Source organism: Anomaloglossus baeobatrachus, chromosome 5 (assembly GCF_048569485.1).
Source record: "Anomaloglossus baeobatrachus isolate aAnoBae1 chromosome 5, aAnoBae1.hap1, whole genome shotgun sequence".
Taxonomy (NCBI): Eukaryota; Metazoa; Chordata; class Amphibia; order Anura; family Aromobatidae; genus Anomaloglossus; species Anomaloglossus baeobatrachus.
This window is the reverse complement of record NC_134357.1, coordinates 470,129,107-470,144,068: the sequence shown is the minus strand read 5'-3', so window position 1 is coordinate 470,144,068 and position 14,962 is coordinate 470,129,107. Positions and strand designations below refer to the sequence as shown.

Genomic DNA, 14,962 nt, shown 5'->3' with positions numbered 1-14,962 from the left:
AATTGCAGCCCTTAGAGTCCCTTGTCCAATTACTTTTGGTTCCTTTAAAAAGAGGAGGCTATGCATTACAGAGCTATGATTCCTAAACCCTTTCTCCGATTTGGATGTGAAAACTCTCATATTGCAGCTGGGAGTGTGCACTTTCAGCCCATATTATATATATAATTGTATTTCTGAACATGTTTTTGTAAACAGCTAAAATAACAAAACTCTTGTCACTGTCCAAATATTTCTGGACCTAACTGTATGTATGTATATGTGTGTATGTGTGTGTATATGTATATATGTGTGTGTGTGTGTGTGTGTGTGTGTGTATGTATACATACATATATATATATATATATATATATATATATATATATATATATATATTGCCTTATTCTGTCTGTCTGTCTGTCTGTCTTGCTCCAAAATTGTGTCACCATGACAGTATCGTTACAGTGACAACTGTCGGATTGGCCGCTTGCCTCGGCCTGGCCCCGTACGCATCGCCCGCTCCAGCGTACACCGGCTCCCGGTACACATGTGCAGGGAGCCGGCATACGCTGACGCCTCGCCCGCTCGCCCCCGCCACACGTTGGCACACTCGGCCCCGCCCCCGGCGGACATAACCTTGCGATGCTGGGATCGTGACTGAGCCGGTGTACGCTGGTAACCATGATACACATCGTGTAACTATAGGAAGCGCTTCCCTTAGTTACCCGATGTGTATCATGGTTACCAGCGTACACCGGCTCCCGGTACACATGTGCAGGAAGCCGGCATACGCTGACGCCTCGCCCACTCAGCCCTGCCCTTGGCACACGTTGCCACGCTCGGACCCGCCCCCGGCGACCCCAGCATTGGGGGATGGAGCACGATGGGGGGTGTGCAGCATGGAGGATGGCGCACGATGGGGGGGTGCAGCATGGAGGATGGAGCACGATGGGGGGTGCACAGCATGGGGGATGGAGCACGATGGGGGGTGTGCAGCATGGGAGATGGAACACGATGAGGGGTGCGCAGTATGTGGAATGGAGCACGATGAGGGGTGCGCAGCATGGGGGATGGAGCACGATGAGGGGTGCGCAGCATGGGGGATGGAGCACGATGGGGGATGGCGCATGATGCGGGGTGCTCAGCATGGGGGATGGAGCACGATGGGGGGTGCGCAGCATGGGGGATGGAGCACGATGGGGGGTGCGCAGCATGGGGGATGGAGCACGATGAGGGGTGCACACCTCCCCCCCAAAACACACACCGCCACACGCGCACCACACACACACACACCCACACACAGACAATGCCGCACGCACACAACACCCAACACACAAACACCGCGGCATACATAAATATATGCACATACCGCGCAACACACACACTGCTCAAAACATACCTCCCCCCAAAACACACACACACAAACCGCGCAACACACACAGCACCACACACACAGAACGCTGCAGACACACAGCGCTCCACAAACAACGCAACACACACAACGCAACACACATACAACACCGCTCTCACACACCCCCATCCAGACAACACCCAGAACATTTACAGCGCCCTACACAAACACTGGCAACTACACACAACAACATCTATATATATATAACAAAAATCATACATTAACTACACAATACGTAAATTCTAGAATACCCGATGCGTTAGAATTGGGCCACCTTCTAGTATGTATATACATATGTATATATATATATACCGTATGTATGTATGTGTGTGTGTGTGTGTGTGTGTGTGTGTGTGTATGTATGTATATAGATATATATATATATGTGTGTGTGTATGTATATATATATATAATATATATGTGTGTGTGTATATATAATTATATATACACACATATATATTATATATATCACACACACATATATATATATACACGTGTATATATATATATATATTATATATATATATATATATGTATATATATATATGTATGTATGTATATAGATATAATATATATATATATGTATATATATGGGTGTGTGTGTGTGATATATATAATATATATGGGTGTGTGTGTATATATATATATATATATATATATATATATATATATATAAAATTACACAGTGCCTACAAGTAGTATTCAACCCCCTGCAGATTTAGCAGGTTTGATATGATGCAAATAAGTTAGAGCCTGCAAACTTCAAACAAGAGCAGGATTTATTAACAGATGCATAAATCTTACAAACCAACAAGTTATGTTGCTCAGTTAAATTTTAATAAATTTTCAACATAAAAGTGTGGGTCAATTATTATTCAACCCCTAGGTTTAATATTTTGTGGAATAACCCTTGTTTGCAATTACAGCTAATAATCGTCTTTTATAAGACCTGATCAGGCCGGCACAGGTCTCTGGAGTTATCTTGGCCCACTCCTCCATGCAGATCTTCTCCAAGTTATCTAGGTTCTTTGGGTGTCTCATGTGGACTTTAATCTTGAGCTCCTTCCACAAGTTTTCAATTGGGTTAAGGTCAGGAGACTGACTAGGCCACTGCAACACCTTGATTTTTTTCCCTCTTGAACCAGGCCTTGGTTTTCTTGGCTGTGTGCTTTGGGTCGTTGTCTTGTTGGAAGATGAAATGACGACACATCTTAAGATCCTTGATGGAGGAGCGGAGGTTCTTGGCCAAAATCTCCAGGTAGGCCGTGCTATCCATCTTCCCATGGATGCGGACCAGATGGCCAGGCCCCTTGGCTGAGAAACAACCCCACAGCATGATGCTGCCACCACCATGCTTGACTGTTTTGTACCCCTTGCCAGCCTTGTGACCCTCCACGATCTTGTCTCTGATGGCCTTGGAATGCTCCTTTGTCTTTCCCATGTTGACCAAGTATGAGTGCTGTTCACAAGTTTGTGGAGGGTCTTAATTAGTCAGAAAAGGCTGAAAAAAGAGATAATTAATCCAAACATGTGAAGCTCATTGTTCTTTGTGCCTGAAATACTTCTTAATACTTTAGGGGAACCAAACAGAATTCTGGTGGTTTGAGGGGTTGAATAATAAATGACCCTCTGAATAAACTTCACAATTTAAAAAAAAAAAAAATAAAAAAAGAAATAACATTCTTTTTTGCTGCAGTGCATTTCACACTTCCAGGCTGATCTACAGTCCAAATGTCACAATGCCAAGTTAATTCTGAATGTGTAAACCTGCTAAATCTGCAGGGGGTTGAATACTACTTGTAGGCACTGTATATATAGATATAGATATAATATCTCTCTCTCTCACGATAGATATAGATATGTTATATAGATATAGATAGATATAGATAGATATATACAATATAATAAAATATCTCTATCTATCTATCTATCTATCTATCATATATATATATTATCCATAAAGACAGTTGAAACCAGACGTTTCCCTCCGCTCTCTATAAAGACACATCTGCATGTTTTTCCTCACTATCTGACATGGTTGGGATCAGAATAAAACTTTTCCGTTTGAGGTCTTGGGAACCAAAGTTATTTATATTTGCCAAATGCCAGAATAATGAGAGAGAATGTTTAAAGGCATTTTTATTACTTTCTGAAGCGTCAAAAGTTTACATACATTTCATCAGTATTTGGTACCATTGCCCTTAAACTGTGACTTTAGTGCAACGTTTTGGATATCCTTCCACAAATTTCTACCAATAGTTGGTAGGAATTTGGTCCCATTCCTCCTGACAGAAGTAGTGTGACTGAGCCATGTACCTCTCTGGACCTGACATTACCTCTCTACTAACCAAAATTCACAATGTCTGTCTGCTATTTCATCCTTCTTCTTTGCACGATTCCTGAAGCCTAACAGGGACAAAACAGAATTAATTGTCTTTCCTCCTCCTCACTCAACTCCTCCAACAAGCCTTTCCATCAAACTTGATGGCTGCTCACTCTCCCCAGTCTCTCAAGCTCGTTGCCCTGGAGTAACCCTCGACTCTGCTCTATCCTTCAAGCCACACATCCAAGCCCTCTTCACCTCATGCAGACTACAACTCAAAAATATCTCCCCGGATCCGTGCTTCCCTTAACCAAGAATCAGCAAAAACATTAGTGCATGCCCTCATCATCTCCCCCCTCGACTACTGCAACCTTCCTGCTCTCTGGCCTCCCTTCCAACACTCTTGCACCTCTCCAATCTATCCTAAACTCTGTGGACCGCTTAATTCACCTCTCCCCTTTCTATTCCCCAGCCTCGTCACTCTGCCAATCCCTTCACTAGCTTCCCATTGCCCAAAGACTCCAGTTTAAAACATTAACCATGACATACAAAGCCATCCACAACCTGTCTCCTCCTTACATCTGTGGCCTAGTCTCCCGGTACCTACCTGCACGCAACCTCAGATTCTCACAAGATCTCCTTCTCTACTCCGCTCATCTCCTCTTCCCACAATCACGTACAAGATTTCTCCTGTGCCTCCCCCATACTCTGGAACGCTCTACCTCAGCATATCAGACTCTCCCCTACCGTGGAAAGCTTCAAGAGGAACCTGAAGACCCATCACTTCCAACAAGCCTACAACCTACAGTAACCCTCAGTCCAGTACACCACTGCGCAACCAGCTTGTACCATCACCCATTCCCTGTAGACTGTGAGCCCTCACGGGCAGTGTCCTCTCTCCTCCTATACCAGTCTGTTTTGTATTGTTAATGATTGTTGTACATATACCCTCTTTCACTTGTAAAGCGCCATGGAATAAATGGCGCTATAATGTATGTAGGTCGCTTGCTCGTTCCGGCCTTTTCAACTTTGCCCCTAAATTTAATAGGATTGAGAGCAGGGCTTTGTGATGGCCACTCCAAAATATTGACTTTGTTATCCTTAAGACACTTGGTAACCAGTTTGCAAGTATGCTTCAGGTCATTGTCCATTTGGAAGACCCGTTTCTGCCCAAATTACTTACTGCGGTTTTGGTGCAATTTTGATGTCACAAAGATGCACCTAAATGCGTGCGCTTCTTTCTCCCAGCAAAGTCTATGAGATTTCTATTTTGCTGTCTGCACAGTGCATCTTTTTTGGCTGCGTTTTTGAAGATGCAGCATGTCAATTCTTTTTGCGTCTTGCCCCTGCTTTTTGAAGGACTGGCAGATCAATCCCCACTGACTTGAGGTCGGTGGGGGATTGATCCCTAGTATCTGGCCAGATGCCGGTTCCTATAAAGTCAATGAGGACCAGAATCTGGCGCAGAGGGGTAGGAGCAAGCGCTTCATACTTACCGAATCACTGGCGGGGCTGTCACACTGCTCCGGCCTCCGGTCATTCACTTCCCGAGCCGCTCCTTACCTTTATTGAATATGCACTGCTTCCCCCACCCACCGGTGGATGTGATTGGTTGCAGTCAGACGCGCCCCTTTGCTGTTTGATAGCTGTTTGACTGCAACCAATCACAGCCGCCGGTGGGTCGGTCTATATGGTACACTACAATAATGAAAATTACACAATTATTTAAATTATCTGTATTTTTCTGTATATATACACTGCACAGTACCATTTCCCCCGTGCAGTATACTACGTCTATTGCTAAGTATCTGTATTATTCTGTATATATACACTGCACAGTACCATTTCTCCTGTCTTGTATACTGGGTGTAATTCTCAGTGTCTGTTCCTATTCTATAGTTTTCAATTGTACCATTTCTCCACTGTCCTCTGGTTCTCATAGCTCTTTTTGGTGGGGCATGTTAGATATGCAGTCCTGAAAATAGTCTCCTTTATCTATAACCTCCTCACTGTATCTGTAGGCCTAACCTGTGGGTGTTTTATCCCCCTGCTTCCATTATCTCCCTGCGTTGCTTCTGTGTCAGTCTTTACTGCACTACTTCCATTCTGTTCATGCATGGTTAAACCCAAAGTGTGCATTAATATGTATAGATCAGTTCTGGGGGTTTAGGTTCATTGTTGGTGCGTGGTCTACAGCACATTAGAGAGGCGTAAGCATAGGGGGCTTTTCTGCCTCCTTTTCTAGGTACACAGCCCTGCCTCCATTGTGTTGTAATACAAGCACGCTGGTATGTGAGGAATGCAGAAGACTCACGTAATATGGTATTAAACATTTGTGTGGGATTTCCTTGGAGCAGGAATCATTGTGCAGAGGGAACGGGCGCGGTGCGGGAGCTGTCAGCTTTAATACCCACTAATTACAGCTTTGGAACGGGTGCGCAGCTGAGGGGACTTGGCAGCGGAGAGAGTACAGGTGTTACTGCCACTCTATCAACGTATTTACAGGCTGACACCTGTGTGTTTTATAAGGGGGCTGCACGTGGACAGTGCTTAGGACTATACTGCAAATTACGGCCTGAGACAGAGATGGAGCCCCCCAAGCGCTTTCAAAACTAAGGGGGAAACGTGAAAAACGGTAACCTGTCATCCACAAGGGAGAATGTAAGTGAAAACCATTAAACATGTAACAGTCTTTTGTCCTCTGTTTCAGCTTTGTGAAGTATTTACTTCCTCTATCTAGTGGCTGTTGTTATCAGCTATTTGAAGCTGGCCATACTATGAATAATATCTACTGGTCTGTTTATCAGCCGTAGTGTTTCCTGCCCTTACATCCTGAATATTAATTATCTCCAGTGCTGCGTATCTTCCAAGGCATTTACAATGGTTTGTGTGACTGATATCTGTGCTCCTCCCTAAACTGCTCCAAAACTGTTATCAGCTCTGGACTGTGAGGTTTACTAGCCAGTGTTTATGATGAGCTTCTGAAGCTCTGTCATCAGGCAGAGAGGTTTCTGATTGTATAATTATAGCTAAGATCTACTGCTGATCCTCAGAGGAGGAGTTTCACAGGCACAGTGAGGGTTTTCATATAGTTAGGATCCTCAGAGGTGGAGTCAGCTGATCCTCAGGGGAGGAGTTTCACAGGCACAGTGAGGGTTTTGTTATTTAGCTAGGATCCTCGAGGGTGGGGGTCTGCTGATCTTCAGGGGAGTAGTTTCAAAAGGCAAAGTGAAGATTTCTGGTATAGCTTTCATCCTTGGCGATGGGGTCAGCTGATTTTCAGGGGGGGGGGGTGTTCCTGCACAGCACTATTCTCGTGGTACGAGTTTATTAGGGTGCACTCACATGGTTGTGTAACTCGTCCAAGGATCACATCACATTCCGCGGACTTGGCAGTCTGCTATCCTGACCTGAGTGTGACGGCATGTATTTCTTGGAGCAATGTGATCATTGGACAAGTTATATGGCCATGTGTCCACACCCTATCTATGATCTTCAGGGTTTTGGATTCGCTTATCGTCAGGGGAGGAGTTTCATAGGCACAGCGAGGATTTCTCATATAGCTAGGATCCTTGGGGGTGGGGTCAGCTGATCTTCAAGGGAGTAACTTCAAAAGGCAGAGTGAGGATTTCTGGTATAGCTAGGATCCATGGGGTTGAAATCGTTTGCCAAAACTTACCTGAGAAAGACTAAAACGTTTTAGAAGAATGTTCTCTGGTCAGATGAGACAAAAGTAGAGCTTTTTGGGAAAAGCTATCAACCTAGAGTTTAAACAGGAAAAAAAAGCAGCATTCAAAGAAAAGAACACGGTCCCTACAGTCAAACATGGCGGGGGTTCCCTGATGTTTTTGGGGTTGCTTTGCTGCCTCTGGCACTGGACTGCTTGACCGTGTGCATGACATTATGAAGTCTGAAGACTACCAACAAATTTTGCAGCATAATGTAGGGCCCAGTGTGAGAAAGCTGGGTCTCCCTCAGAGGTCATGGGTCTTCCAGCAGGACAATGGGGAGATAAGGTATGCACACCAGTGACTATGTAAGGGGAATACATGGAATAGCAGAAACTGCTGTGTGAATACTGACATGAAAAATTCAATAGCTATATGTAAGAATGAAATGTGAAAAATGGAATCTGCATTACTGCCATGAATATATGAATAAAGACCCAAAACACACTTCCTTCAAAAAGCACTACAAAATGGTTTGATAGAAAGCACTGGAGACTACTAAAGTGGCCAGCAATGAGTCCAGACCTGAATCCCATAGAACACCTGTGGAGAGATCTCAGAATGGCAGTTTGGAGAAGGCGCCCTTCACATCTCAGGGACCTGGAGCAGTTTGCCAAAGAAGAATGGTCTAAAATACCAGCAGAGCATTGTAAGACTCTCATTGATGGTTACCGGAAGCGGTTGTTCGCAGTTATTTTGGCTAAAGGTTGTGCAACCAAGTATTAGGCTAAGGGTGCCAATACTTTTGTCTGGCCCATTTTTGGAGTTTTGTGAGAAATGATCAATGATTTGATTTTTGCTTCATTCTATTTTGTGTTTTTTCATTGCAAGCAAGATAAATGAAGATAATAATACCAAAGAATTTGTGATTGCAATCATTTTCAGGAAGAAACTGAGTATTCTCTGACATAATTGCAGGGGTGCCAATACTTTTGGCCAGCACTGTATAAAATTGTTTGATATAATACATGAAATAACATGAGTTCCTGATATGAGTGGGCGGGATGTCTGCCTCCCACCCAACAGCATAGGCATACAAGTCCCTCTTCTATATTGAGATGACCAGCATGTTATCGAGCTTCTGCTCTAAACCCCATGACTCCACTCTATGATCACTCACTATTCAGACGTAATAATCGCAAAGCTTCACAGAGCTTACAATCAGATCGAATGTATGGTATAGGGGGCTCATTGTTCGATACGGCCCCCCCTTCCACAGCCTGGCAGTCTGTAACCCTCCTGCAGAGCATTACTCCTGCAGCATTTTCTATAACAAGCTGGGATCTCGCATGCCAAAGCATGAATGCCAACCTCTCTGGCAGAGACAGAAGACAAGCTGGCAGAAGCATCTGCAGGTGGTGCCAGGCCGATCTCTGCCTTCCTGGATGCTAATTCTCCCTGCTGTTTGTAGATTTACACTTTCCCTCATTATCGATATGTAATGTTGTAATTGTTAAAATCACTGTCAGACGGAAAACAGTCTGGGAGGGGGGCACAAACTTAGTGGCTGTCAGTGTAAGAGAGCGTGCCACAGGGCAAGTGTAAATTCTATCACCCACTCCACCCAGATTTTCAGCCCAGACTGGAGCTTCTCTGTAGATTGCGATCCTGTGCACAATGAGTGATGCGGTTTATATGTAAAAAGGATAAGCAGCGACCACACTATTAACCACTATGTGCCAATCTTCCTGGATTTCCTATGCGGGGGGGTGACCAATATTCTCTCAGCCCTGCGCTAGTGTCGGAGATTGAGTTTTCTTCCAGCTTTTGTTGAATTCCTATAACAAGCAATTGTTTTTCGTGGAGGCATCGTGTCCCCAGCTCTTATCTTGATCGCGGAGTGAATTGTGACATTCTTTCTGTGGGCGAAGTGGAGACATAAACACAACTAATAGACAATTCACTCTGAGCGTGAATCCGGTTACACGCAGACATTTCCATGGAAAGCCGCAGCTTCTCTGGGTTTCATATCACAGTTTTATGCTGCATCAATAGAGCCCAGGCCATGAGATCGCAAATCGTGTTTATCTGGAAAATGGCTGCGGGACATGTAGAGATGCCCATGGTATGGGGACAAGTGGGTGGGCTGATGGTGTAGATCCATAATGTGCGACCTGTGTCTCTCCTGCTGAAAAACGACAGATGCCAACATGCCTAGACAGCCAGAACCATTATGGTTCTTAGAGACCTGATGGTTTTTGGGCTCTGGGCATCTTTGAGGTCCATCCAAGTATTTTAGATGAATAAAAACATTCAATGCATTTGAGCTCCAGCCAGATGTCTCACACATGGAGCCAATGTTCTCATCACATACCGCAGTGTGCTGCTTATCTCCATGTGATGACCAAGCTATGAGCGTGACTTTCATAGCTCTGTACTCCAGATGATGAGTCTTCAGGAGGGTGAACATTACACCATGTCCACATCTTGTTTTTGTACACTTCGGAGGTCTATATCTAGAGTATTCCCCACCATGTGTCCATAGCCCCCATTCCCTTAGAATAAGCTGTATGGTATATGTGTCAGCGTATAGGAAAGTGTAGAATACCATGTATTTCCTATGCAGAGGGACACCGTAAAGCAAACGGTTGCCACATGGTAACCTTTTGTAGATCTCTTTTTGCAATGGTAGCCCATGGGCAACGCATCCTACTGACTGACTATACAGTACAATACATCAGAGCCTTCTGGTGAATGTATTAGTTAGGAGATCCCTCCCACATGTACCTCTGTAGGCTCAAAACAAGATTGTAACGGAGCATTTGTAGTCCAGGATACCTTTGGAGATGTTGCCTATGCTTCTGTCACCTAGTCGTCTTGTCTATGCTCTGAGAGATGAGTCACCAGGTCTGTAGGTCTTTACTCCAAGAGTTGAGGGACCCTTGGTCATGATGTCTACTCTAGGAGATTAGGATCACTCTATATTGATTTTTAAACTTTCAGCAATACTGTCGTTGATGTGTACTCCAGGGTATAAGCATCATTATGTCTTGATGTTTATTCTCCCAGAATTGAGGGTCACTAGGTCTTGACGTCCATACTCCAGAAGATGCTGTTCACCTAGTTTTGATGTCTATACTCCAGAGGATGAGGGTTACCTGGTCATGATATCTACAGTCATAACCAAAGTTTTGAGATGGGCACAAATTTTGGTTTTCACGCAGTTTGCAGCTTTGGGATTTTAGCTCTTGTAGTCAATGTATCTATGGTTACTGAAGTACAATTATCAGCTTTTCATAAGTTTTTACCCTTTTATTGAAAAATACATCAAGTTTATGTAAAGACTCTAAGTTTACTGTTGTCCCTTATTTTTTTTAAGACTTCTGCAGTTTGCCCTGGCAGCTTCTTATCAGCTTTTAGACAAAATTATGACTGATGACCCATTCTTGTGTAAGAAGTGCTCGGAGTTTATCACAATTTGTATGTCTTTGTTAGCATGACCGCTTTTTGAGGATTGACCACAGGTTCTCGGTGAGATTGAGATCTGGGAATCTTCCTGTCCAAGGACCCAAAATTTCAATGCTTTGTTCACCAAGCCACTTGGTTATCACTTTTTCTTGTAACATGGTGTCCATGCTGGAATAAGCATTCTTCATCACCACATTGCTCCTGGATGGTTGGAGAAGTTTCTTTTAGATGCGGTGTAGATTTCAATCTTTATTTATTCCAGTGCTCTTAGACAAAATAGTGAGTGAGATCCCACCATGGATGAGAAGCATCCACACATGAATGATTTTGGGATGCTGTACTGGTGGCATGACACAGGATTCATGGCAGCACTCACCTATTCTTGCCTGGACAATCATTCTTCCAGATGTACCTAACAGTCTGAAGAGGGCTTCATCATAGAAAATAACCTTACCCCATTCCTCTACAGTCCAATTCCTTTACATACTGTAGATATTCAGTCTAAATTTGATGCTTCTTAGAGGGAACTGGCTTCTTTGCAGCCCTTCTTGACACCAGGCCAACTTCAAAAAGCCTTTGCTTCTGTGTGCAAAGAAACGTACTTATATATCTGCTCGCTAGGTTCATGTGTGGAGTTTCTGCAGATGAGGGTCACTATGTATTGATATTTACACTCAAGTTGATGAGGGTCACTTGGTTAAATGTGTCTACTCAAAGAGATTAGGTTACTCGGTCTGAATGTTTATTCTCCCAGAGTTGCGGTTCACAATATCTTTACAGTCATATTATAAAATATGCTCTTTATCTTGTCTTGATGTCTACACTCAAGGAGTTGAGGGTCACTGGGTCTTCCTGTCTATGCTATAGGATGAGGGTCACTTGGTCATGATGTCCACACTTCAGTAGATGAGGGTCACCCAGTCTCGATTTCTTTACTCCAAGAAATGCAGGTCATCTGGACTTGATGTCTTAACTCCAGGAGATGAGGATCACTCTCTGACTTCTACACTCCAGGAGATGAGGGTTATCTGGTCTTGATCTATAACCTCCAGCAGACAAGTCACTCTGTTTTAATACCTGTACTCCAGGAGATGATGGTCACCTGGTCTTGATGACCATACTCCAGGAGATTACGGTCACCTGGTTTTGATGACCATACTCCAGGAGATTACGGTCACCTGGTCTTGATGAGGATACTCCAGGAGATTACGGTCACCTGGTCTTGATGAGGATACTCCAGGAGATGAGGGTCACCTGGTCTTGATGAGGATACTCCAGGAGATTACGGTCACCTGGTCTTGATGAGGATACTCCAGGAGATTACGGTCACCTGGTCTTGATGAGGATACTCCAGGAGATGAGGGTCACCTGGTCTTGATGAGGATACTCCAGGAGATTACGGTCACCTGGTCTTGATGAGGATACTCCAGGAGATTACGGTCACCTGGTCTTGATGAGGATACTCCAGGAGATGAGGGTCACCTGGTCTTGATGACAATACTCCAGGAGATGAAGTCCAACGTGTCTTGATGACAGTACTCAAGAAGATGGGGTCCATTTAGTGTTGATGTCTATAATTAAAGAAATGAGGGGAACTCAGTGTCTGTACTCCAGTAGATGGTCATCTGGACTTGATGTTTATACTCTAGGAGATGAGGATCATCCATTCTTAAGGAGATTTGACTCAATCTTGAGAACAGTGATGTTGAAGGTTTTGACTGAGTGATTTGGGCAGAATTTTCTTATCACATTGCAGGTTTAATTTCTATAATTTGGTACAATTTTCCACTTGTCTCTAGTGATTCTCCAGAAATAATCAAGTTAACAGTTTTCTGCTCGGTCTACTCCGCCTGAGGAGCACAATTCAGGGAATTTGAGGCTATAAATAAATGTTCGTCTCTCCCCTTGTAAAATATACAAAATGGAGGATATGACTCCTGTAGTTACTTAATGGAAATCTGTCACCGGGTTTTTGCTTCCTAATTTGAGAGCAGCATAATGTAGAAAGACAGAGATCCTAATTCTAGAGATGTCACTTACTGGGCTGGTTGCTGCAGGTTCAATAAATGTTTTGTTTAAGCCTCAAGAGCTTATCACTAGGCGACTAGTAAATCTGTTGCCATGTAGTCCTCCATATTCATGAGGTCTGTATAACCCTGCCCCCATCACTGATTGGCAGCTTTCTGCCTATGCACAGTTTACACATTGATGTGGATGGGGTTAAACAGAGCTCAGCATTTAGAGAACTGCTAGATCTGCAGGAAATAAAACTGTGATTTTATCAAAACTACTGCAACCAGCCCAGTAAGTGATGCATCACTAAAGCCAGAGTCTCTGCTGTCAGATGGGTTAGCAAAAACCTGGTGACAGATTCCCTATAAGACACTTGCTGTGGCCGTCAGAACCCTGGCCATTTTGGACATCCTGTAGACTGTGATCTTTTTGTTTATGGATTTAATGATGTTTTTGGAGTTTCTTGATGAGAAGAGGTTGAGAGTTGGAATGGCATGCTGAAAGTAAGGCAAGTACTAATTATACACAATGGACGCCCCGTGACTTCCCATCTCTTTATGAATAAGCATTGTCACCCCTGGCAACCAGGATGATACTTTGTTTCAGGTTGTTACCATTTGAATTCTGGTTGCTATAGGAAAGAACATTGTTGGTTACTATGGATACATGAACCCCAGCTGTTCTCACTTTTGCATTATTTATAAAGATGGCACTTGGGTTGTTCTGGCACAGCGCCAACTCTGCTCTTAGATTGGTTTGTGAGGACAGATTTGTAGATAATTGGGCCGGAGGATGTATAAGCGGATCCACCCGGCTTCCTATGTTGTGTGCAATGTTTTGGTTGGTAACGACAAAGCAGATCTCTATCAAAAGTGAATGCACCGTATATGTCATCTCTAGGGAGGTAATATCTGTACTTGGAGCCCCCACCAGGGGGTAGGAGATTGCTGTACATGGGTCCATCACCTGCGGTGTAACTATGTATGTATATAGCTACAGCACATCGCAAACGTGAATGCACCGTATATGTCATCTCTAGGGAGGCAATATCTGTACTTGGACCCATGTACAGCAACCTCCTACCCCCCTGGTGGGGGCTCAATCACCTGCGGTGTAACTATGTTTGTGTATATCCACAGCATATCGCAAAAGTGAGAACATCACTAACATTTTTTTTAAATATTTTATTATAATTTTCTATTGGACAACACTGAAGATCTGACACTTTGATACAATGTAAAGTAGCCATTGTACAGCTTGTACAACAGTGTATATTTGGTGTATATCTCAAAACACAGCCATTAATGTCAAAACTGAGTACACGCCTAAGTGAAAATGACCAAATTGTGCCCAAACAGTCAATATTTTCTGTGGCCTTCATTTTCCAACACTCATTCCTTAACTCTTTGGGCATGGGATTCACTAGATCTTCACAGGCGCCGCTGGATCCTCTTCCATCCACCATAACGATATCATGGAGCTGGCACCGATGCTCAATAGTGTTTAAGTCTGGAGACATGCTTGGCCAGTCCAGCACCTTTAGGCTATGTGCGCACGTGTGCGCTCTGCACCGCACCTAAAAGGTGCGCTTCAGAGCGCAGCTGAAAAGCTCCGTTCTGAAGCGCATGGTACCGGCAGAGAACGTGTGCTCTGCATGCTGCCTCTCCCTATAGACAGCATGCAAAGTGCACAAAAGAAGTGACATGTCACTTCTTAGAACGCAGCGATTCGGGCAGCAGCCGAATCGCTGCGTTCTAATATGCCACGCGTGCACGTCTCCTGCACAATCTCCATAGACTGTGCAGGGGACGCAGGACGCATGCAGTTACGCTGCGGTGCAGAACGCAGCGTAACTGCATGTAATATGCACACGTGCGCACATAGCCTTACTCGGGTTCTCTATCAAGGCAGTGGTCGTCTTGAAGGTGTGTTTGGGGTCATTATCATGTTGAAATACAAAGGCAGGGGAGCATGATCTGCCTCAGTGTGTCACAGTGCATGTTGGCATTCATGGTTCCCTCAATGAACTGTAGCTCCCCACCGCCAGCAGCATTCATGCAGCCCCAAACCATGACACTTCCACCACCATGTGTGACTGTAGGC

General features: G+C 44.2%; 1 protein-coding gene across 4 annotated transcripts in view; it reads left to right on the top strand.

Moving 5' to 3' along the window:
* The window catches only part of SULF2 (sulfatase 2), a 127,251-nt gene that overhangs the window by 42,753 nt on the left and 69,536 nt on the right, over window positions 1-14,962 (top strand). Inside the window, exon 1 of one of the 4 annotated variants that reach the window (XM_075350639.1) lies at window positions 6,163-6,371. The exons of the other annotated variants lie outside the window; for them this stretch is intronic. The gene's annotated coding sequence lies outside the window, so the exon portion shown is untranslated. Of the gene's footprint in view, window positions 1-6,162; window positions 6,372-14,962 lie in introns of those variants that run through there. 4 annotated transcript variants of the gene reach the window in all.